General features: G+C 44.3%; 1 long non-coding RNA gene across 2 annotated transcripts; it reads left to right on the top strand.

The window, feature by feature from the left end:
- The first annotated feature begins 7,350 nt into the window (after nucleotides 1–7,350).
- Nucleotides 7,351–14,663, top strand: LOC146890255 (uncharacterized). Of its 2 annotated transcripts, none has more exons than XR_015735946.1 (2): nucleotides 7,351–8,034; nucleotides 10,392–14,663. It is a non-coding gene; the product is annotated as an uncharacterized LOC146890255 (long non-coding RNA). The 2 variants fall into 2 exon arrangements; XR_015735947.1 differs by lacking the exon at nucleotides 7,351–8,034 and adding an exon at nucleotides 9,300–9,379.
- The last annotated feature ends 11,695 nt before the right edge of the window (nucleotides 14,664–26,358 follow it).

The following is a 26,358-nucleotide window of genomic DNA, read 5'->3' as shown; positions in this document are numbered from 1 at the left end:
TACCAGTAGGGGTCTTGGGGAGAAACGTCTCCTGGCAGAGAATGGGAAGCAGACAAAGTCCCGCTGCCCACCTCAGTGGCTATTGGTACATGGACAGCAGACAAGGACAGACTATTGGGGCCTCCTAGGCAAAGACGGACTGTTGCAACCTTCTTCATGCCTCAAGGCCGGGCATCAGAGTCTCTCTGCAAGGGTGGAGGCCTATGAGCCCTTTGGATCAGGCTTTTGGCCCTATAACCTGACTTTTCTAGGCCTTCTCAGATGCCTCGGCCTCCCCCGGTTCAGAGCAGGCTGCTCCTGATGCACAGAACCGGCATCTTCTCGGGCTTTTCTCGCCCACTTCATCTCCCTCTCTTGCCCCATCCCACTGATTCTACTTGCTTTAGACACAGTCCCTCGTCCCCAGACCTGTCCAACCGCACCGCCTGCGTGGACACCAGCAGATTCCCCTCCCCATGCTGCGGCCAGCGGGAGTGTACAGACTCAAAGGGCCATGTGGCCCTTTCTGACGCTAAAACCCTACTGGGGTCCCCCAATCACCTGAGGGCGGAACCCAGACTCCTGGCTAGGACATTCAGGGTTATCTTTTCAAAACCACTCCCCACAGTCAGAGAGATCATGCCACACTAAGTTCCTCAAAGAGGTCTGTGGCCTGCCCCTGACTCTGTTTACACTCTCCACTTCTCTACGGAAGAAACGCCCACTCAGACGTCAAGAGCCATCTGAAATGTCACTTCTTTGGTCAGCCCACCTACTCAGAACGTCACACTCTCCAAGTGTCCTGGAATGTGGCCCAAGAGGAGCCAGCGCGAGACTGTCATACAAGCACTGGAGAGCTGGTCTTTTACCATTCCTAGTCTTCAACCTGTTGAGCTCTAGGCTCCAGATTCCCAGCTCTGAGCCGTCATCCGTGCTGGGGTGGGCTTTGGTGGTGCAGCTGTCTTTGAATCATTTTTACTCCTGTAAGTAACCCCTCACCTATATTCCTGTAAGCAACCTCCCAAAAAACTCAATAGTTCACCGAGCTGGACCTTAGCGATATTCCTACTTTGGCCTCTGTTTGGGCTCCCTACCTGGAGTGAGTGACTGTGTATGCTACATCTCTCTGTGAGACTTGTCACATGTCACATAACATTCAGCAAAGCAGATGGCAGCCAGAGTCGCAAGCATCTGAACGCGCCTAATGCTGCTGAGCGTGCGCCACGTGGTCTGAAGTACTAAGTACGTGGTGTGTATTGTATGCCAGAAACGTGGCCCTCTCCCAGTTAAACCAAGCTTCCAGTACTAATTTCTAGTTAGAGAAAACACAGGCGTTGGATGTGGTTGTATTCTCACACTTGTATTCTCAGCTGCTGTGGAGGGTAGAGAAAAGGGTTGCTTAGGCCCATGAGTTCAAAACAATCCGGGCTGGATAGTGAGTTCTAGTCTTTAACAAAATATCAACAAAAGCTGGAAGAAAATAAGTTATCCCACAAAAGCAATTTGCTAAACCCCAAAGGACCGTCAGATCTTCAAATCTGTCCCAGATTTTATAGTGTGTGTGTATGTGTACGAGCGTGCGCGCGTGCGCGCGCGCGCACACACACACACACACACACATGCTTCAAAAATTAGGGCTGATCATGATGACATATACCTATAATTATAGCACTCAGAAGGTTGAGACAGGAGGATTCCTGTGAGTTTGAGACCAGTCAATGACCCTATAATGCAAAGCCAGGGTTGCGGAGATGGTTCAGTGGACAAGGCACCTGTTTTGTGTGTATGGAGGTCTAAGTTTTGTCTTCCGGACCCACAAAGGGCAGACACATGACTGTAATCCCAGAGCTCCATGATGAGATGGGAAGTGGAGCCAAGGAGGATCCCTGAAAGCTATCCTGACTCATGAAGTGATAAGCAAGAAACCCTGTCTCAAACAAGGCAGAAGACAAGAGCCCACGTCAGATACCAGTTTCTAACAAGGACCTCCTGAAGCCTGGCATGGCAGCTCACTTACAATCTCAACATCTGGGTGTGAGGCAGAAGGATCACCATGAGTTTGAAGCCAGGCTGGGTTATGCTGTGAGTTCTAGGGAAGCATAGGCTAGATTTATACCCCGCCTCAAAAAAATAAAGCCAAAGGCTTTCTATAAATAAGTGGGGAAGTTTGAATACAGCCTGGTATTAGTTGCTATTGTGTCTTAGAGTAGATTTGCTTTATGCAGTGAAGACTTCAGCGTGTGTAAGAGATGGTCTCGCTCCCAAAGTAGGCACACTGAGGTATTTAGGAGTGAGAATCATGATTTCAGAGTTGGGGCAAAATTCATGGTGACAAATGTAATATGTGTATATGACACCTTTGGCTGTGGTATCAAATGCATCTATTAGATGTGTGTACATCTATTGATATGTAGAGTATTGTGTATGTGTATTTATAGACATAGATGCATGTGCAAGATATGTATGTGTGTGAGATACATATTTGAATGTGCACGTGTGTGTCTAGAGGGGGAAGCAAAGCCAAAATGGCAAGACGAAGTTGCTAACAGCGGTGGGACTTGGTCATGTGCTGAACTAATTTAACAAACAGCACACTTGACCATTAAACATGTATCTAATTGAGCGTGGTGGTACACTCCTGTAATCCCAGCTCTTGGGAGACCGAGGCAGAAGGATCAAGAGTTTGAAGATAGCCTGGGCTACAGGAGAAGACCCTGTGTCAAAAGCAAGTGAAAATACAAAGATCTGTTTTATGTCTTTGTTTTGAGGCAGGGGCTTGCTGTGAAGCCAGGCTGGCCTCTAGCATGCAGCCATTCTCCTGCCTCTGTCTCCTGAGAGCTGGGATTAAAGGTGTGTTTCACCACAGTTCACACCAAAAAGAAAGGTAGCTGTGTGTGTGTGTGTGTGTGTGTGTGTGTGTTATAGAGTCTCGTTATGTTGTCCAAACTGATCTCAAACTTCTGAACTCAAGTGATCCTCCTGCCTCAGCCAAGCAATATTTCTTTAAAAGACCTTTGCATCTATTTATTTATTTACTTTTTGGGGAGATGGGAGCAGGAGCCAGGCTTCCGTCATGTAGATTCTGGGAATTAATCTCTAGTCATCAAGTTTGGCAGCCAGCACCTCTGCCCTCTGAGCCAAATCACCGGCCCAAGCATTATTTTTGCATGTGAAACTCCTCTGTGAGCCAACGGCTACCACGAGAGCACGGTAAGCAAGTAAGCCTTGGGGCTTTCTTAAGGGCCTCTTAGGGCCCAGGGCCTCCATGGTGGGCCTGGGGGTCTTCCCCTGGAGAACACCTGGGTCCCCAGAGACTTGGCAGGCCCCAAGGCTCTCATCCTGGCCCAGTCTTTGAGCTTAGTGCCCCTTCCCCCTGCCCTGGGCACACCTGCAACCTGGCGACTTCGGCACTACCAGGGCTCTTGACCACCCTCACTGAAGGAGGGGCAGATATGGAATTAAAGGAGCCCTGATGCCCAGTCAGAGCACAGGGCATGGTGATGAGCTTTCAAGGGAAGCAGGGGGAATTCTTGGGACTGCAGATGGTGAAGCCCAGGACTTAGAGTGGCAGTAGGGATAGGGATGGGGCGCTTATGATGAAGGGGCTGATCTTTTCTCCTCCTGGTAGTCACACTGTCTCACTTTGTACATTGAAAGGTATAGAATCTCCCAGACAATCCTCTTGTCCTAACCTCCCTTTCTTTGTTTAAATTAATATTTGTTTGTTTTGAAGAAAGTGTCTCACTATGTAGCCCGAGCTGGCCTAGGCAGACTAGACACTATGTAAATCAGATTGACCTCAAACTTGCACTGATCCTCCTGTCTCTGCCTCCAGAGTATTGAAATTATAGTTGTGTGCCACACCATTCCAAGATCTGAACTATTTTTATTTATTTTTTATTATTTTTTGTTGTTGTTGTTTCTTTTTCAAGGCAGAGTTTCTCTGTCGCTTTGGAGCCTGTCCTGGAACTCACCCTGTTAGACCAGCCTGGCTTCAAACTCACAGAGATCCACCTGTCTCTGCCTCCTGAGTACTGGGATTGAAAGCGTGCGCCACCACTGCCTGGCTTATTTTTATTTTATTTGCATTGGTGTTTTGCTGCATGTATGTCTATGTTAGGGTCTCAAACCTTGGAGTTCCAGACAGTTGTGAACTGCCATGTGTTTGCTAGGACTTGAACCCAACTCTGAAAGAGCATTTAGTACTCTTAACCATTGAGTCATCTCTTTGGTCCCCTGAGTTAATTTTTATTTATTAAAAACTTAAAGCAGTAGTGGGTTGTGGTGGCACATGTCTTTAATCCCAGCACAGAAGAGACAGTGACAGGTGGATCTCTGTGACTTTGAGGTCAGTGGTCTATATATTGATTTCCAGGACAGCAAGGGCTATCTTATCTTTAAAATTAATAATAAACATCAAAACTGTAAAGCAGAAACTGGTGGCATATATCTGTCACCCCAGGTGCTTCAGAGCCTGAGGCAGCAGGATTGCTTGAACCCTAAGGGTGAAGGATCTGCCTGTGAATTTAAGCAAGACTTCAGAAAGAGGGGGGGAGAGGGATTTGGGAAGATAACTTAGTAAAATGCTTATGCACAAACATGAAGACCTAAGTTCAAATCCCCAACACCTAAGTAAAAAACCAACTACAGTGGCTGGGGACTTAGAGATGGGAGACTCCTTGGAGCTTGCTGGCCAGCTGGTACAATCTAGGGAAATCCATAAACTCCAAGTTCAGGGATAGACCTTAACTCCAAAAATAAGGAGAAGGCTAGAGAGATGATGGCTCAGCTCTGATGCAGGGGACCTGAGCTCAGCTCCCAGCATTCACACCAGGTTACTCATAACCACCTGCAGCTCCAGGTCCAGGAGATCAGATGCCATCTTCTGGTCTTTTGGGGCACTGCACTCACACGCATATACCCACACATAAACACACACATACTCTAAAAATTACATCTAAGGCTGGGCATGGCGGCGTACACCTTTAATCCAGGATTAATACTTAGGAGGCAGAGGCAGGAGGATCTCTGTGACTTCAGGGCCAGACTCACTATAAAGTGAGTTCCAAAACAGTCAAGGTTGTTATACAGAAAACCTTGTCTTAAAAACCAAAAAAAATTACATTTTAAAAAGTAATGGATAATGATTACGGGAGTCACCTGACATGACTTGCAGCCTCCACATGCACATGTATACACATGTACACACATGTCTGCCCACACACACATGCATACACCCACCAAAAGAAGAAAGAAGGGGTAATAAGAGGGAAGAGAGGAGGGAAAGGGAGAGGGAACAAGGAAGGAGGGAAACAAGAAAGGAAAGGAAGAGGAAGGGAGTAGCGAGGGGAGGAGGGGGAAATGAAAGGAGGTAGAGTCGATAAACATGCACCTTGCTTTTTGTCACCTAAAATACACCTTGGCTGCAGTCCCCTGTGCCCCATTGTCTCTCATAGTCCCATGGTTCTCTGCTGTGTACACAGGCCCATGGTCATTGTCCCACTGGTAGACAAATTGGGGGTTTTCTAATCTTGTGCCTTTACATAAAAATGTCCAATGTTTCTTGAGCGAATTTCCAGGGGGAAGATGTGTGGTAGATAATTCCTAGAAGTAGGGTGTCTGGGCTTTTGCTTAGATTGCGACTCAGAAAGAAACTCTCTGACCTGGGCAGCCACAGGAACTTCCTCATTTCCGTTGAGCTGGGGGTGCCCCAGGTGAGGGTCCCCATGCATGCAGGGGACTGTGGGGGAGCTCTGTCCTGAAGCCTCCCTCCCCATCATGTGCCTCTCCTTGGCTGGGAGGAGCTATGCTTCCCAGTTTGATTCAAGAACAGGGAAGGAAGGCACACTTTGCAAAAAGACAGGAGCAAAGCCAGGTTCTGGCCAAGCTGAGACCCTGTGAACAAAAGAGCAAGAAGAGCCAGTGAGGAGACAAACTTCAAAGCATTGAGGCTGAGCCTAGACATCACACGGACCAAACCAGGAGAATGAAGCAGACAGGAAACTCTAGGATCAAGAGAGGGGTGGGATGGAGAAGTGAAAGCCTTTTGAAGCTAACTGGCCCAAAAATGTCATCACCATAACAATATTTAATAGTAATTCCATCTGTGATACAGTTTGGATCTAGAATATTCTCCAAATGTCCGTGTGTTCATGTACATGGTCTCCAGCTACGGGCACCTCGCTACAACATACTCCACCCTCAAGAAGCAAGACTTGATTGATGGGAGGTAGGCGGGCTGTGCAGCACAGGCTCCCACCAGTATGTGATGTTAACACAGGCCCAAAGCAACAAAGCCAATCAGAGCCAAAACATCCAAAACGGTGAGCTGAACTAAACCTTTCTTCTTTATAAATTGGTTACCTGGGTTTGCGTTACAGTAACAGCTGCTGGTTAACAAAAATGGATACTTACTGGTGCCATACTAATTTTGCCCTTGCTTTACATCCATTATCTCATTATTTCTCCTGCAGCCTGTTGAAAGGGCTGGCCTCGTTCACATAGCTCAGATGAAGAAACGGAGACTCACAGGGCCCTAGTGAGTGCACGGTTCAGATACTAGGTCCTACGGCCCCCTAAACTGTTCACTGCCATAGGCTGAGGTCAGATCAGAACAGCAGCGATGGTGACAGTAACAAACCGCATGTGAAGCCCAGCTCAGCCAGAGGTCCACCTGAATACTGCACCCTGACCTCCAAGAGAAACTGAGGCTCAGGGAAGCGGTGAGCAGTATTTGCCAAGGTTGCCCAAATATGCCTAGATTTGATGTCAGGTTTTTAAAAAATTGATATATGCCTTTAGTTTGTTTTAAGATTTATTTTTTAAGATCTATCTCTATCTATCTATCTATCTATCTATCTATCTATCTATCTATCATTATTATCGTGTTCTGCCTGCATATATTCCTATAGGCCAGAATAAAGTGCCAAATCTCCTTACAGATGGTTGTGAGCCACTATGTGGCTACTGAAAATTGAACTCAGGACTCCTGGAAGAGAAGCCAGAGCTCTTAATCACTGAATCATCTACACAGTCTCCTTATTCTTATTTTTAATTGTGTGTATGCATGCATGTCCTTGTGTAAGCACTTTAGCGTGGGTGCCCACAGAAGTCAGAAACACTGGATCCTCCAGAGCTGGGGTTATAGGTTGTTATACCTGCTACCTGATAACGTGGGTACTGGGAATTAAACTCGGGTCCTCTGGAAGAGTAGTACATACTTCCAACTATTGATCCATCTCTTCAGATCATAGATATTTGGTCTTTTAAAAACATGCCTGTGTGTGTGTGTGTGTGTGTGTGTGTGTGTGTGTGTGTGTGTGGTGTGTGTGTGTGTGTCCGTGTGGAGCTCAGAGGTCAATCTCCTACAGTCGATTCTCTCCTTCCACAGTGTCAGTCCTGGGGATTGAATTCAGATCCTTAGACTTGGTGGCAGGTGTGTTCACCCACTGAACCATCTCTCCAACCCTGAGATTTAATTTATAAGCTCCTAAATTCATCCTTTTACAGCATAAAATTCAGTGGTTTTTTTCGACACATCAGAGTATGTGACCACCACTCTCTAAGACATTCGTCAGTACTACAGAAGGAAAACGTGGTCTCTGTCCTCCACCCTTGACAACAAGCAGTCTGTGTTCTCTGTTCTTCACCCTCTCTTCTGAGACACAGTGTGATGACTGTTCTTGGCTGTCACCTTGTCTATACCCAGAATCAACTGCAGTCTAGAACTGGGGGGCACACCTGTGGTCCGGATCTTGCGGCAAGAAGACAGCATGCTTTTGATCCAGATCTTGAGGCTGGAAGACACACCTTTAATCTGGGCCACACCTTCTACTGGAAGTCTGTCTGAGGACAACAGAAGAAGGAAGTGGGTGTGTTTTGCCTCCTTGCCCTCACCCTGTCAGGACACCCATTCCTTCACTGGCACTGGAGTCTATTTCTTTGGGATTCCAGCGTCTACCGAGGGCCAGCCGAGACACGCAGCGCCGTGGGACTGAGCAACTACTGGGTTCTCGGACTTTCCGTTCACAGCTAACTGTTGTTGGATGACAGCCTGTAAGTCATTCCAGTAAATTCCACATATACAGTGCCAGTTCCAGGGCAGAGTCCAAAGTGACTCAGAGAAACCCTATCTCAGAAAAACAAACAAACAAACAAAATGCTCACCACCCTGTCTAGTTTCCCTTTTATGGGCATTTCATGTAAATAGGATCATAAAATATGGGACTTTTTTGAGTCTGACTTCTTTCTCTTATTATAATGCTTTCAGAACTCATCTGTATTAGAGTTCATATCAGCATTTCACTTGTTTTTATTGCTGAATAATATTCCTTTTTATGGACATACCACCTTTCTTTTTCATCAGTTGACAGGCGGGAGTTGTGTCATTGGGGGACCGTTGTATGAATATTGAATGAATATCACGTACAAGCTTCCACGTGAGCATATTTTTGATTCATTGGGAGTTAGGTATAGGAAGGAGTGATATTTCAAGGTTAACCATATTTGACTTCTTGAGGACCTGCAGAATTGTTTCCAGGGAGACCTGCCATTTTCCATCCCCTCCAGTAACACCTGACAGTTTATTTGGTTCCCGTGCTTGCATGGCATACCAAACCATTGCCAAATCCATCGCCAGGCAGGTTTCCTATAAACAAGACATAGCATCATCTCCCATGTCTTCTTCTAGGCGTTTTACAGTGTTAGCTCCTCTGGTCAGCCCTTTAACCCGTCTGGGTTGATAATATGTGTACGTGTCTCCACACCCAGCTTTTAGAACTATTTTTCTTTGAGATTTGTTTCTTAAACATTTATTTGCTTTATTTGACTTGTATCTGAGTATGCCTGGGAGTATGTTTGTGCACTGCTCCTGTGCCAAAGCCAGTGGAGGGCAGAAGAAAGCGTTGGATTCCCTTGGCCTTGAGTTATAGGTGATTGAGAGGCACCATGCGGGTGCTGGGAACTGAATCCGGGTCCTCTCCGAGAGCAGCAAGTGCTCTTAACGGGAACCATCTCTCCAGTCTCAGAATCGCTTACTGAAAAGACTGTTTCCCCCATTAAATTGCCTTGGCACACTTGTCAGAAGTCAGGTGCCTTTGCTGTGTGGACTTGGCCTTGGACTCGCAGCCTGACTGGGGTGTCTTGACTGCTGTGCTGTGCTGTAATTCTCTCGCCTGACTTTTCTCGTCCTTTTCAATTTTTTTCCTTCTATTCTCTGCCCCCTTCCTTTCCTTTATTTTTCTTTCCATTTAATTTCTTCTTCCGTTCTGAGGAAGAGCCCCGCAGTGTATAACTTTCATTTAACAATCTTTTTCCTCCAGATTCTCAAGTGCTGGGACTACAAGCGTCCCCCACCAGCCTGGCCTTATCATTTAAATCTACAAATCTTTCAAACTTAGAGGTGAGAGTTTTAGGACCCCCTGCCCAGGCTAAGCGGGAGATAACATTTTACTGTATTTTGGCTCATCACTTAAGTTTCTTTTTTTGGCCACTGGGAAGTTAAACATTTTTGATACAACCACAACCAAAGCTGGTCTGCTTCACCCGCTGCCCCTCCCTTTCTCTGTGTGTAACCACAAAACCAGGACCCTGAAGTCACTGGGGATTCTTCCCTAAGTTTATAGTTATAGTTTGGTAGCTTTATAAATTACTCTCAGTATTGCTTTGTGTTGCTGCATTGAGTTCCATAACTTTTCAAATCAACCTTTTTTTTTGGGGGGGGGATGTTTGCACCTGCTCTTTGGCTGTCCTGGTGATCCCGGTGCTCTACACTTAGATTTTCGCGGCACAAGTCCTGCGGTGGGCTCCCCTGTTGTCCGCGAATCCCCTCAGCACTGAGCATCTTGGTGTCTCCAGATTTTCCTTATTGACGGCTCTTCCACAACGCTGTGTGTGTTCCTTCTCTCTGCGACTCTTTCCTCACCCCTTTGTCCTTTTCAGGCTTTATGTAGCTCTCCTTGGCCTCAGACCTACCATTTTCCCGCCTCGCTCTCCCTGAGTGCGGGAGTCGCAGGCACGCTTCGCTGTGTTTGGCTTCTCATTCTTTGGCTCTGAACTTGCTCTCTAAGGATTCTGCTTTTCCGTAGCCTTCTGTGAGGTGGCTGCTGCTCCTGCACAGCTGTCCCCTACAGGGCTGGGGCTAGGAGAGGCACCCCCGTTGCTCTTCGCGGCTTCTTCTGAGCTGGCTCCTCCCTGAAAGCCCTTGCTTCGATGCTACGCACTCAACGCCACTCTCCTCTCTACACCCAACTTTCTTCCTTGGTGACAATAATAGCTGCCAGTTCATGGTCACTCTCTTCAACAGGGTTCTCTTTAACAGTACTTTTAATTATCGTTTCTCTCGGTTCCACGGTGGTCCCCTCTCTTCCAAAGAACTTGTGTCTCACCTCCTCTGCCTCTCCTGCTCCCGTCAGGCCCTCGACCATGTCGGCACTGGTAACTGCTCCAACATGAACTCAACTTCAGATACTCCACAGTCACCCATCCCTATCTCACCGTCCATTGGACTCCAGTCATCCAGCCCCAAGGAACTGCATTGGTCCCTTGACCTGGCTCCCTGCGGTGTTCGTTATGGTGTCCTGACTTCAGTCTCCCTGCTGCAAGTAGCGGATGCCTATACCCTCAATGCGCATGCCCATGCCTGATATCGCCGTCTCCTGTTTCTCCTGCTGCCTCCCAGAGAATCCAGGGCCCCGGAGAAGACACCCTCCCCACCAGCTTTGTACTTGCCCTGGTGCAACCTAGCAGAGCTAGGGAAGAACTGATCCACGGTTCCAACTGCTGGTTCAGGCCACAGCTTCCCTTCATTCCTTAGTGCTGTCCCCACCCTTACCACATTTCCCCAACCCACCTGCCTCCCAGTCAGATGTTGGGCTTATTCTCACAGGAAACTTGAAGTGGGTGTCCCTAGCCAAGCGCAGGTCCTTCCAGGGGCTGAGTCGAAAGTGGCTTTCCTGTGCTCGTCTGCTGAGACAGGGCAGGAAAACAGCTTGGTTTTGTGTGTGCTGTGTTGTGTCCCAGAGCACGGATGGCTCTTCTGATCCAGGACTGGAAGTTGAGGCCATCTGCCCTGATCGCATTCAGTCACGTGACCTTTTATCCATGCACAAGAGTCTCGGAAGGGGCCCGAAGAGGAAGGTGGCTTGGTGAGTGACATACCACCTCCACGGTGACTGGTGATGAGACCAGGGTAAAACGACACACATTTCAGGACCTTGTCCAGAGTGGACATTGTGCTCCAGCCTGGGTCCCTAAAGCAAAACCCACTGTAAAATCCTGAGTGCATTTGTCTGAGCCCCTTTGGAAACCCAGCAGCCCTCCACACTTCTACTGCCTCTTATACAATTTGGTGCATTGAATGGATGCTGATTTGGGTTTTCAGTGTGGCATAACAATGACTGGTATGGTAGAGCCTGTAGGATGTATCCTGTGTGCTAATGTTAGAGCCTGTAGGATGTATCCTGTGTGCTAATGACCCAAGTCCCAGAGACACAGCTGTCTGGTCTCCCTACCAGCTAGCAGTGAGTGTGACCCTTGCTGCTGCCGGGTTGTTTTGAGGATCGAGGACCTCTGTGCTCTCTATCTCACACAATTTACAGTAGTCACTGGTGTTGGAAGTGTGTGGATAACCCTTGGAAAGAACCACGCTGGAGAGGCAGCGATGCTGGGCCCAGGGAAGCCCCAGCTCATAGTATCCAGACAAGGGGTACTGCCTAAAACTAGGTCAAGAGATGACATCCTTCTGGAAGGGAAGCAGAAAAGGGAAGTAAAGAAAGGCTAAATGAGGGGAAGAAAGAAAGCCCCGGACATTCATCGCTTGGCCCAGGGTTCTTTCCATAGCCCCTTAGCATGTGCTGTCCTGGCTAGACACACATGAATAACATGAAGGGACAGAAGAGGCACAATCATTTGTGTACATGCCGAAAAGGCCAGCAAAATCCCACATCTCTTCATAATAAAAGGCCAGCCAAATCCCACATCTCTTCATAATAAAAGCCCTGAATAAACGAGGACCCAGAGGAACACACCTCGGCTTGATGAAGGCAGCGAAACTATAGCCAGCACTCATGACCGGGCATGACCCAGAAGCAGCTTTTTCTAAGATCAGGAGTCAGACAGAGAAGCCCCTCTCACGCCTCTTATTTAATCTAGTACTTCAAGTATTAGTTGGATCAATCGGAAAGAAATAAAAGAGTTTACAGATAGGAAGTGAAGAAGTCAGTCTGTCCCCTTCTGCAAACCACTGATCCTGTGGGGGAAATACCCTGACAGCTTCAAAGAAAATACCTAGGTCTGGCAAAATTTTCATCAAAGCAGCAGGTTAGGAAGTCAAGCTACAAAGATAAGTATCTTTCCTATAGACCCACAACTTACAAGGAAAGAAATTGAGTAGACTAATGCCTCTGATGGCAGCCTAAATAAACAAACACTTAGGAATAGACGAAACTAAAGAGGTAAAATACCACTGTGGTGAAAATTGTGAGCTACTGAGGAGCCCTGCTGGAACCCAGAGAGTGAGCCATCTTCTTCCTTTCCGTTGGGGGGTTTGTGTACATCACACCTTCCCCCAGAGTGGACAGGTCCTGGGTTTGTAGGCGCACATACTCTGTCACTCTTGCATGTCAAGCAGTGTGCCACACCATGACACTGGGCACAGCCTTTCTAAGGGTGCAGGATGGAAGCGTGGCCATGTGCCATGTTCTTCTGCTCTACAAGACAAGTTATGTGGGATAAATCTGTGTACGGTGGGTCTTTGATACTGTGTGAACAGATTCCATCTTAGGAGCATACACCTCTATTAATCTCATATACAACATTCAATCGTGTGATAAGCATCTGTTGAAGCTAGCTGTGGTGGAGGTCAGCAGTAAAATGCCAAAGCCAAAGAGGAAGGCGGGATTCATGAGTTTACTCCCTGCCCAGGTTACTACACACCCTGCCCAGGTTACTACACACACACACACACACACACACCACAAGCAAATAAATATGAATCAGGCTGAAGAGGGGGTTCAGAAGTTCAGAGTACAGGTTGTTCTTCTAGAAGACCAGGGTTTGATTCCTAATACCTCATGACAGCTTACAACTGACTATCTGTCCAGTTCTAGGAGCTCTGATGCCCTTTGACCTCTGTCTGTAGGCTTTGCATGCGCCTGTAGGCAGAATACTCATACACATATAATTTCAAAAATAATAATTAAAATAAATTCTCTGTCAAAAAATAAAAATCAGTAAGTAGAGCGGTGGCAGTTTGAATGAGAATGGCCCCCAAAGGCTCATTCTTGGAATATTTAGTTCCCCATAGGTGGAACTATTTGGGAAGGATTAGAAGGTGTAGTCTTGTTGGAAGTCGAAGCCAACATCCAGCACCTTCTCAGTATTAGGCAGGGCTTGGAGTACACAGTTAGGGCATGTCTGATTACCCTTGCCTCAAGAAAAGAGCCCTGATTCTACAAGGAATACACAAGCAAAACCTGGAGAAGGATAGCATTGTAAATAATTCTAGTTAGGAGGACAGCTTGGTAAAGTGTTCTAAGCTTTACATCTTAGAAGGTTTATATAACCCAAGAGGCATAATATACATATGCACAAGCTAGCAGTGATTAGAATCACTACACAGAAGAACTACATAGATGTCCTTTACATATTGTCTTGGTTGCTTTCCTGTTGCTGTGATAAGAAAAACAGGACCAGTTCTAGGACCAGGCACCAAAGCTACACAGAGAAAACCCTGTCGAGAGAGAGAGAGAGAGAGAGAGAGAGAGAGAGAGAGAGAGGACCAAGGCAACTTATAAAAGAAAGTTAGAGTCCATGATAGTGGAGCGAAGGCATGGTGGCAGGAATAGCCAAGAGCTTAAGTCTTGATCCATAAAGAAAGAGGAAGTGTGGTGTTTTGAATGAAAGTGACCTATATAAGCTTATGTATTTGAATTCTTGTTCCTAGTTGGTGGAACAGTTTGGGAAGAATTGGGATGGGTGGCATTGTTGGAGGGGATGCTACCAGAACCAGCTTTGAGGTTTAAAAAGCTCCAGCATTCCCAGTTATCTCTCGCTGCCTCGTGCTTGTGGGTCAGGATGTGAACACTCAGCTACTGCTGTAGCGCCATGGCTGCCTGCCCGCTGCCATGCTCCCCACCATGAGGGTCATGGATTGCAGCCCTCTGAAACTGTTAAGTCCCGGTGAACTTTCTTCTGAAGTTGTCTTGGTCGTGGTGTCTATCACAGAAAAGTAACTAAAATAAGCAGAAAGAGTGTGTGTGTGTGTGTGTGTGTGTGAGAGAGAGAGAGAGAGAGAGAGCTCCCTGGGAATGACATAGGTGTTTGAAACCTCAAAGCACCTTCAGTGATATACCCCTGAAATGCTACACCTAATTCTTCCCAAACAGTTCCACTGGAGAGAGCTGATCCAGTTCCCAGTTACAATGTTACAATTAGGGACCAAGTATTCAAATATAAGCCTATGGGGACCATTCTCATTTAAGTCATCACACATTAATTTTAGCTTTCACTTTTTAACTTAATTTTAATTTAAATTATAATCATAACATTCCCACCTTTCCTTTCCCTTTTCTAACCCTTGCAATGTAGCCTGTCTTACTCTCTCTCAAATTAATGACCTCTCTTTTTTTAATTGTTCATATATATGTATGTATGCATATAAAACCTGCTCAGTCTGTACAATGTTACATGTGTGTGTTTGTGTATTTTGTAAACAGAGATTATACTTTCATTTCCCAGCCACCCAGACCTGAATAATTACACAGAAACTATATTAATTGCAATATTGTTTGACCAATGACTCAGATGTATTTCTAGCTAGCTCTTATGTCTTAAATTAACCCATTTCTATTAGTCTATATATTGTCATGTGGTCATGACATTACCTCATTTTCGACATGTCTTATTTCCTTGCTGACTGGCTGGCATCTCCTTGACTCTGCCTACTCTCTCTCTCTCTCTCTCTCTCTCTCTCTCTCTCTCCACACACACACACACACACACACATACACACACACTATATATATATATCCTTTTGGATTTCCTGCCTGGCTTTACTCTGCTAAGCCGTAGGCTAAAACAGCTTTATTCACCAATAAAAGCAACACATATACAGAAGGAATTCCCACATCATTTCTTCTTTTCTGTCTGATTCAAACGGAAGGTTTTAACTTTAATATAGTAAAATAATGCAAAACAGTTATCAAGGATGAATTATAGTTATATTTAGTCCATTTGTATTAGACAAAGATTTAAAAATTATTCTAGCATTTATCTTATCTTTGTGAGTCTAAAGTTTCATATCTAATTTATCTTTTATTATAACTAATGAAAACAACTATAACTATTTGTCTTCAATTCCATCAAAGACCCCAGAAGGATATAATATTACCTAAGTAAACAGGAAGTGCATGGTAAACAACTTCCAAAACTCTAGAATTGACAGAGACATCATTTTTCCTGGACAGTCACCCGAAGTTCTTCTGTAATGTTGGGGCATTCATCTTCATCCTATAGGCCCATAGTATCTGGCAGACTTTTCTATGAAGCAAGAAATTTGAAAGACTGTTTGGCTGTATTGACAGTTTGTCAGTCACTTTCTTCTGTGTCCTGCAGAATGTCTGGCAGTTTTCTCCGTGAAGCAGGAACCCTGAAGGGCCATCCTATCTTTTGGAAAGTTCAGCAGTCACTTTTCTATGGGTCCTGTATGTCCAGTTCATACAGCATACCATCAAGCAGTCCCAGTAAGAGCAGTTTCTTGCCCAAATGGTTAGCTTGTCACACTGAAGGCAAATTCTATAACAAGTTTTTTCAATGTCCATCAATCTCTCTGAAGTAATTGGTGCTGCCATAAGAAGATATGTCTCAAAGTTTATTAAAATACAAAAGTCTCCATTTCTGCCCCTCCTCCCAACACCCTCCCACTCCCTCCCCTCCTCCCTCTCCATCCCCAAGAGCAGTCAGGGTCTCCCGCCCTGTGGGTAGTTCAAGCTCCTCCCCCCTCCCTCCAGGTCCAGGAAGGTGAGCATCCAAACAGACTGGATCCCAAAAATCCAGTATATGCAGAGGAAACAAGTCCCAGTGTCATTGTCAATGGCTTTTCAGAAAGACTCCGGGCCAGCCACATTCAGAGAATCCGGCCTCATTCAGAGAATCTGGCAATCTGGCTGGATCATGTGCTCACTCAGTCCCAGACAACTGGCTTTGGTGAACTCTCATTAGATCAGTCCCCTTGTATCAGTGGGTGATCGCACCCCTCGCGGTCCTGATTTCCTTTTTCATGTTCTTCCAAAAAAAAGAAAAGAAAAGAAAGAAAATTCATGGTTAATAAAACATTATGTAATCTATTTCTGGGGGCATTTTACATTCCTTTCTGTTTGTTTAATGGTGCGGGAGAATTGTCTGTAATCTGTCAATCATATTTTAAATAAATGCTGATTGGCCAGGCAGGAAGTATAGGTAGGAAAACCAGACAAGAAGTAGAGGTGATGCAATGAGAACAGGAGAATTCTGGGAAGCAGGAAGCTCCCTCCGCCATTCCTGCCCAGATCACCGAAGAAGCAACATGTGAGCTGACAGCTGAAAAAGGTACCAAGCCATATGGCTAACATAGATGAGAATAATGGTTCATATAAGCTATAAGAGTTAACAAGAAGCCTGAGCTAATGGGCCAATTAGTTTATAATCTTAAAAAAAAAGATATGCCTCACTGTCAAGAAAAGTCTAAGTTCTTACAACCTTACAACAATGCAATGCCATATTCTGTAGGTGTCTGAAGTGTTGAAAGTTATCTATCTGACTGTAATGCATCTCTATATATCTAGAAAACATAACTAACAAGACTATAAGTTTAATTATTATAAATGACTATCTATTTACCTGTAATTCTTAATTATACATTACATTTTAAATGAGCTACATAAATATAATACCTCAGACAAGAGCAGAAATATATAGTGTAACAAAATTGACCTCAAATTTGTATCAATAGACCAAAATCCATACTTATGTAAAGTATTTATCTCTATATCCTATCACCCTTCTTTCTTTCTTTTTTTTAGAAATTGACTGTGACATTACCCATTTATAACCAACCCTTTTAAAATGAAAATAAACATTTATAAATAATACTTTTTGAAATTTTGCCATAGTTTTCTCCACGCTGCTTCCTGCTATTTGTTGGATAAAGTTTTTTTTTTTTTTTTAGGGTCATGGAGACCTTTCAGGGGGTCTTGTTCCATCAAGCTACATTAGCCTGGAAAGAATCCACAGGTTCTCATCTTCTGTGGAAGCAAAAGCAGGACCTCTTTTCCAAAGAAACGTATCCTTAAACTCAAATCTTGAAGTCAAGATATCTTTAAAATACATATGCTGGTTTAGCTTAGCAGCCCATACAATGAAATGTCTCTCTGTACTTAACTCATTCACAGTCAAAAAAGACACAATAATATACATAATCCAGACTCTCTGTGTACTTTCCATCTTATGTGGCTTCTTAATATTGCTTTTACTGTCTCTTTAAAGACTTTGATTTATTCGTTAAAACTTTTTCTTTCTATAATTGCCTATATACATTTTCTTTTTTTCTTAAGCTTGCATACAATTTTTAAACTATTCATGACCTATTCAGAGGTTTATTTTTGTCTTAATCTGTCTTTATTGTGTATCTGTAATCATTTTTTGACCAGGAGAATTTTTAATCTTCTAAGCAATATGGCTAGGATTAAAGCTCCACCCATTCCTTTTTGAGACTCTAGCTTCATGGCAGAGGTACTCATGGGAACCACATTTATTGTCCCAACTCTGTGGAGTTTCTAGGTCCATGACACTACCAAGAAGCCTGATATCAGCTGCTTATAAACACCATTTTAAGGGTTTGGTGTCAGGGCCTTTTAAAAGAGCTGCAAGGTTTTGACATCAACACTGAGTCAGGAAGCCTTTCTTTCTTTTTTTTTAATTTATTATATATACACTTTCCAGAAGAGGGTGCCAGATCTCATTATAGATGGTTATGAGCCACCATGTGGTTGCTAGGAATTGAATTCAGGACCTGTGGAAGAACAGCCAGTGCTCTTAACCTCTGAGCCATCTCTCCAGCCCTCAGGTAGCCTTTCTTAAGGAATCTGCATCTCTGCTCGGTGCCAGCAAACAGAGTCTACCAGAGTAAAGACAGTTATGAAGAAACTGCACTTAAATCAATTGTAGTCTGTTTAGAATCCTTTTTGCTAAAGCTTTCTCAAGCTTTATGTGGGCCCCATTTGTAAATAAAGACTCTAATTTCATTTCCTGGCTGTCCAGACCCAAACAATCACACAGAAACTATATTAATTATAACACTAGCCAATGGCTCAGGCATATTTCTAAATAGCTCTTACACCTTAAATTAACCCATTTCTATTAGTCTATGTATTACCAATGGCTGTGGCATTATCTCATTTTCTACATGTCTTGTTTCCTCAGTGGGTGTCTGGCATCTGCTTCACTCTGCCTACTAGCTCTATAGGTCTTTTTGGATTTCCCACCTGCAGTTACTCTGCTAAGTCATTGGCCAAAACGGCTTTATTCATCAACCAATAAAAGCAACACATATAGAGAAGGGCATCCCATATCAGTACGTGTGTGTGTGTGTGTGTGTGTGTGTGTGTGTGTGTGTGTATTTATATATATATGATCTTAGGGCCGACCACATTGTGTTGGGTAACCAATTGGTGTGCTTTTCCCTGGATAAGACTATTTTTCCCACTCTCAACATTCTTTTTTGTTTGTTTGTTTGGTTGGTTTTTGTTTTTGTTTTCTGAGACAGGGTTTCACTGTTGGTTTGGAGCCTGTCCTGGAACTAGCTCTTGTAGTCCTCGATGGCAGATTCACCTGCCTCTGCCTCCCAAGTGCTGGGGTTAAAGCCAGGCACCACCACTGCCTAGCAACTCTTAGCATTCTTTAGTTGCCTGTAGTTCTTGTCTAAGGTTGAGGAATCATGAGTTTTGCCCCTTCCACTTTAGCATGTCTTTTGGGTCGCTGAGGCAGCCTTGTTGATGGTTAGCTTTTACCTTTGAAGTAAAATTTAGAATTGTTGACTAAGTAGGATGAATCTTCAATATTGACAAAAATCAAAATTTTAGACCTCATACAAATTTAGTAGAGCTGTTTTATAATAATTACTATAAGCAGATTTATTGTTTGGTGCAAATATATCATATATATATATAATAAAAAATATTTAATGAGTCAGGTCAAGTTGATGAAGGCTAGGGTTTCTAATAGTGGGATTGCCTGAATGGCTCAATTAGCAACCATAAGCTTCTGGGATGCCCCTTCTCTCTCACACAGGATCCCCCTTTAAAAACTCTTAACTATTATTGCTTTATCCGTTTTCCAGGTGCTTCTCTAAATCTTTTTGCAGAGGGTAGGCAGTGTTCCTAAACACCCAGGCTGTCCACTTCAAGTGTTACTGGGTCTCAGGGACCAGAAGCTACAGGGACACTAAGCCAACCCATCATCAAGGCCCTGCACAGCCTGCAGAGATTCACAGCTGTGTGGATGGAGGTGGGGTTCCTTTGTTAGGCGGCCTCATCATCAGTCTCCGTGGGGTCTCTCTTCCTCTTCCTGCAGTGCTGCTGTGCAAGCTGTTTCATATTCCACGTGGCCCACGGTTGCGGAGGGACACGCCTGCTCTCCGGCCTGTTGGTGCCTTGCTTAGCTGGCTCTGCTGTGGCCACAGCTGCTGTTATCTGGTTGCCAAGTCAGCCTTGTGTGCTCATTGCTCTCTCTGTATGTACTAAATCATCATGTATCTAGCTTTATAAACGTTTGAATTATATGTAAAGTGTGGACATACCACTCTCTTTTTAGTTGCAGATGCCTAGGGAATTTGCTGCGCTAAACCATCGTAAAATAGCTGCTTAAAAAGCATCCTTTCGAAGAGTTTTAACACACACAGCTACTTGGGTGGACTTTGATTTTGTTAAGATATTTTTCCTGAGCCTGGAGGCATGGCTCAGGGATTAAGATTGCGCTTCAAATATTAGGACTGGAATTTGGAATCCCAGAACACATGTGACAAGCCAGGAACTCCACAAATGCCCCTAGTTCCAGATCCAAATAGGACAGAGCAAGAGGTTGCTGGGGCTTACTCAGTCTCGTTGATAAACCAGAGTACCAGTTTGGGAGGTGACCCTGCCTTAAAAGGAATAGTCAGGGCCAATGAGATGACTCCAAGGGTAAAGGCCCTTGCTGGAAGGCTGGACACCTGTGTCTTGTTCCCAGGAGCCATATGGTGGAAGAGAACTGCCTCTTGACGTCAGTCCTCTGACCTCCACCCTCTCCGTGGCATACACCCATGCTCACACGGTCTGAGGAAGGGTAGTTATTGCTGTGAAGAGAGATCATTACCAAGGCAACTTATAAAAGAAAGCATTTAACTGGGGCTTGTTTACAGTTTCAGAGGGTTAGTCCATTATCATCATGGCAGAAAGCATGGCAGCACGCAGGCAGACATGGTGCTGGAGAAGTAGCTGAGAGTTCTAAATCTGGATCTGCAGGCAACAGGAGGAGAGACACTAGGCCTGGCTTGGGTTCTTGAAACCTCAGAGTCCATCTCCAGTGACACACTTCCTTCAACAAGACCACACCTCCTATTTGAAACTATGAGAACCATTCTTTTTTTTAAAATTTTCTTTATAATTTATTTAACTTTACTTTATGTACATTGGTGTGAAGGTATCAGATCCCCACGAACTAGGGTTACAGACATTTGTGAACTGTCATGTGGGTACTGGGAATTGAACCAGGTCCTCTAGTCAGGGCTCTTAACCACTGAGCCATCTCTCCAGCCCCCACAAAAGGCATTCTTATTCAAACCACCACACACACACAATTAAAAAATGAATGATTTAAAAACATAATTTTTTTAAGATATTGGCAGAGGGGGGATGGAGGACATACAGCACCTTTTTCTGGTCTCCATGTATCCTGTGCTCATAAACTCACACTGATACATAAATACACATGAATAAATAAATAAGAATCTTTGTTAAAATGACAATTTCTTAGTCAAAAGCCTGATGCATAAACAGCAAAAAGCACAAAAAAATTTAAAAACAAAACATAGAATATTGCCTTTTAAATCAATTACAGAATGTTAGTAAGGGTAGAAGATTCTTGCTGTAGGACAATGGTCTTGTACCCTGTAAAGATTTGTTACTTGTATTTTAGTAAAATGCTGATTGACCAGTATCCAGGCGGGAAGTAAGGGCGGGGCCACCAGGCAGGAAGAAGAGGCAGGGCAACCAGAATAGGAGAATCCTGGGAGGTGGAAAGACATAGTCTGCAGTCATCCTCCAGACACAGAGGAAGCAAGATGTGACTGCCTTGCTGATAAAAGGTACCAAGCCATGTGGCTAACACAGATAAGAATAACGGGCTAGTTTAAAGTATAAGAATTAGTTAGTAAGAAGCCTGAGCTAATGGGCCAAGCAGTTTATGATTAATGTAGACCTCTGTGTGTTTCTTTGGGACTGAACAGTTATGGGACTGTGCGGGACAGACACCTTAGTCAACAGGTTCTAGAGAAATGGCTTGTTGGTTAAAGAACACTTACTGTTCCACCAAGGGACTTAGGTTCAGTTCCCAGTACCCACCTGGGGGGGCCACAGGCAACTCCAGGGGACCCAGCACCCTCTGCTGGCCTTTGTGAGCACCTGCATATTGTGGGGCACACAAACTCATGCAGGCACACACATGTACACAATTTTTAAAAGAAAGATAGAAGAGCAGAACAATATCTTTAAGCATGTCTTGTGTTAGACATGGGATTTCGGTTTTAGCTTTATGTTAGTGCCATGATAGTAGAACACCAACATTTTTTACTAGTGAATCTTGGTTTATTAATTTCCAAACTGTAGGTTTACTATAATCAGGGAGAGGTACTAGTTCTCTCTTGTTTTATTTTAAGCCACAGTCTAAATTTATGGTAAAGAAATTAATTTTCTCAGGGAAGTACAGAAAGATCCAAGAGCATCAGGCAGAGGATACATTTAAGCTTCAAAATGTCAGAACAGCCATCACTATACAATGCCAAGACACAAATCTGCCCTCACACAGCCATGTGCACCTGCTCACTGTGGGCCTTTATGGCAAACACCTGACGTCATCTTTCTCGGCAGTCCTGTAGTTTCCCACAGTTGATGAAATAGTTTATGGATGATGGAGAAAGAAAAATCAAATCTTAAGCATAATCTGGGCATCCATCACTTACATTTTGAATTTTTGAAAGAATGAGTTACATCCTGTGGTTGTTTGGGCATCCATCACTTACATTTTGAATTTTTGAAAGAATGAGTTACATCCTGTGGTTGTTTGAAAGAAAATGACCCCCAAAGGAAGTGGCACTACTAGGGGGTGTGGCCTTGTTAGAGGAAGTGTGTCACTGTGGAGATGGGCTTTGAAGTCTCATATATACTCAAGGTGCCACCCAGTGTCATAGTTCACTTCCTGTTACCTGCAAGACGAAGGACTCTCAGTTCCTTTCCAGCACTACATCTGCCTGTGTGCTGCCGTGTCCCACCATGATGATAATGGACCGAATGTCAACCACTCAATTAAATGTCTTCCCTTATGAGAGTTGCTGTGGTCTTCTTGCCTCTTCACGTCATGAGAAACCCTAACTAAGACACATCTGATCTTCAAAACATATTTGTTTTATTTTTACTTATTTATTTGTGTGTGCACATATGGATATCCCTGGGGACCAGAGGAGAGTGTTAGGTCCCCTAGAGCTGGAGTTACAGGTGTTCAATGTAGGTGTTTGGAACCAAACTGCAGTCCTCAGCAAGAACAATAGGTGATTTCTACACTGAATCATCTCTCCAGCCTCTATATTCAATTCCTAACCCACCAGTATTTTTAAGTCTCGTGGGGGAAAAAAAAAAAACAAAAGCAAACACGATTGGGCTAGAAAGATGTCTCGGCCAAGTCTCATGCCAAACCTGTCATGGGTTCTGGAAACCTCAAAGCCCACCTCTAGTGACAACCTTCTGTAACAAGGCCACACCTCCTAATTCTTCCTAAACAATTCTACCAAATGGAACCAAACATTCAAATATATGACCTCTTGGGGACCATTCTCATTTAAACCACCACAGTATACAAAATAAATAAATAAATAATGATAATTTGAGGGGTGTTTTGATTTGCTTGTCTGTCTGTCTGTTTTCAGACAGGGTCTTTCGTGGAGCGCTACATAGAGTCTATGTAGTCCTGGCTATCCTGGAATTCACTATGTAGACCAGGCTGACTTTTCTAATTCACAGAGATCCTCCTGCCTCTTCCTCCCAGGGGTTGGGATTAAAGGTGTTTGCCACCATGCCCAACTTCTGCAGCAATCTTAATTAAGCGATAATCTTCCTATAGTTTGTCAAAATGAAAACCTATGAAATGTGTGATCAGTTATCTTGTAATCTCTACTGAAATGCTAACGTACACACTGAGATGAAGACCCCATGTGCAGCACAGACACGCATGAGAGGTCTAAACCCTCAACATGTCTGGTCTTAGGAAGGATGACCAACAGTAGATACTGTGAATCAGGTATGATGGTACCTTCAATCCCCGCACTTAGGAGGCAGAGACAAGTGGATCTCTGTGAGTTCAAAGCCAGACTGGTCGCAGAGTGCGTTCCAGGCCAACCAGGGCCACAAAGAAAGACCCTGTATTAAAATACACACACAGGTAGAGAGTTTGGCCCACAGAGAAAGCGTCACCGATGCCAGATTTGTAGAAACCGCCTTTCTTTTAGAAGTTGTCTCATACCCGGATAAACTGCACCTGGACAGCGTGGTTCACTCTCGTTCCGTAAGGGAAACAGGGCACAAAGGGAAGAGGAAACCGCAGCTGTTTCTAGGTCTGCCAGGTGCTCTAGTTAAAAGGACAACTGATGAGTTTAAATTAAGCTTCAGAGTTTTAAGTAAAAGGAAGGACATGGGTAATTAAGATAAACCATGTGCAGAAATTCCCTTTAAATATGTCTTGGGGTTGGAGAGATGGCTCAGTGTTTGAGAGCACTTGCTCTGGTAGACGACCTAGGTTTGGCTCCCAGCACCCACAGGACAGTTCACAGATACCACATTTTCAGTTTTAGGGACCCCAACACTCTCTTCTGGCCTCTGGGTGGACCAGGCATGTATGTGGTGCACAGACATACATGGAGGCAAACAAACAATACATACAAAATAAAAATTAAATTTTAAATTTTAAATAATGAAGGGCCCATGAAATGACTTACCATGTGAAAGTGCTTGCCACCAAGTCCGATGACCTGAGTGTCTTCTTTGGGACCCACATGGTAAAAGGAGACAACTGACTCATGTCCTCCGATGTCGGTACATATGCTATCATGTACATGTGAGCATGTATGCACACACATGTAATAATAATAATAAAGTTCAGCAGGTTAAAAATAAATAAAGTATTAGTCTCCTAGTAAAGGTTTGCATTCAAGTTCACCCAAGCCCTTCAGAAGCACACAGAACACACCAGGAGGAGAGGACATGGCATCATGGTTTCAACATACAAAAAACATAGTTCAACTGCAGACTAAGGCTCCCAACAGTCAGGCACAAGTCTCAAAAAACCAAGGAAACAGCAAAAGGAAAATGGAAGATATGTTCAGACAGAGAGGGAGTGCAAACGTCCTGTTATATGTGAGGAAGGATTGAGACATCTTTCTCCAGCTGCAGAAATGGCAGGTTCCTTGGTGCACTGTTGATGTTGAAATCGGCACAGAATGTTGCAGACTCTAAATACACACACCTATAGCCACTGTGTTTCATTCAAAACGAGTCTGAAAACTAAAAATAGGAACAAAATTTCTAATTGCATTTAGTGGTTTTGTCTGTCAGAGTTATGTCACATATGTGTTAGGAACATGCTCTGTTGTGAGCAAATGGAGTTGAGCTACAATAAGTCAATACCCTAAGTCTAACATTGCCTATCTGTGAACGAAGCTATTTCTATCTCGCTAACTCTACAGTGTGCATCCAACTAAAGTCTATACTAAGATGGCTAATTTGGAGGCTGGTGAGACCCCAGTGGGTAAAGGCGCTTGCTGCACAACCCTGGAGCCCTGAAGCCAGTGTTCCAGACCCACTTAAAGGTAGAAGAGAACCAACTCCAGAAAATTGTCCTCTGACCTCCACATACACACCATGGCCCACACAGAGCATAACAAACACACACACAATAATAATAATAATAACAGTAAAAAGAAGGAAAAAATTAACTCTAATTTCATATCATTTTTACAACAAAATACATTACCTGTTAACAATTATTCCACTAGCAAAATTTAGCTATCCTGACAGTTGTTGTGTGCATTCCTTTAATCCACCACTTGGAAGGCAGAGGCAGGCAGGTCTCTGAAGTTGAGGCCAGCCAGGTACTAGAAGAAGGAGGAGGAAGAGGAGGAGGAGGAGGAGGAGGAGGAGGAGGAGGAGGAGGAGGAGGAGGAGGAAGAAGAAGAAGAAGAAGAAGAAGAAGAAGAAGAAGAAGAAGAAGAAGAAGAAGAAGAAGAAGAAGAAGAAAGAAGAAGAAGAAGCCAGGCATGTCTTTTATCCTAGCACTTGGGAGGCAGAGGCAGACAGATCTCTGTGAGTTCCAGGCCAGCCTGGTCTACACAGAGAGTTCCAGGACAGGCTCCAAAGCTACAGAGAAACCCTGTTTCAAAAAATAAAAAATAAAAACAAACAAACAAACAAAAAGCAATAGCTGCTTTTCCAGAGGTTTGAGGTTCTATTCCCAGCCTGTGTTGACGGAGGTTTCTATCCTGTCTGGTTTCTGTCCTCCCACCAGGTCCCACAGCCGTTCAGCACCAAAGAAAATCACAGAGGTCTTCATAAGTTATCAACTGATTGGCCCATTAGCTCAGGCTTCTTATTAACTCTTATAACTTACATTAGCCCATTATTCTATCTGTGTTAGCCACATGGCTCAGTACCTTTTTCAGTGGGGCAGGTCACATCTTCTTTTTTCAGTGTCTGGACAGGACTGGGGAGGAATGGGCTTCCTCCTTCCAAGAATTTTCCTGTTCTCATTCCCCCACCTCTACTTCCTATCTGGTTGTCCTGCCTATACTTCTTGCCTGGCTCCTGGCCAATCAGCATTTATTTAAAACAAGATTGACAAAATATAGACAATTGTCCCACACCAAGCATGGACATGGAAACTCAAACCCCTGGAACTCCAGTCCTAGGGGACTCAACAGCATGTTCTGGCCTCCACTGGTACTGCACACGTGTGGAGCAGAAGCAAAACACCCATACACATAAAACCAAAGGTTAAAAACAAATTTGTAAATAATGTTTTTCACACAGTATATTCTGATCATGATTT

Source organism: Myodes glareolus, chromosome 22 (assembly GCF_982192425.1).
Source record: "Myodes glareolus chromosome 22, mMyoGla1.1, whole genome shotgun sequence".
Taxonomy (NCBI): Eukaryota; Metazoa; Chordata; class Mammalia; order Rodentia; family Cricetidae; genus Myodes; species Myodes glareolus.
Note: the sequence above shows the minus strand (reverse complement) of the source record. Positions and strands in the feature narration are given on the sequence as shown.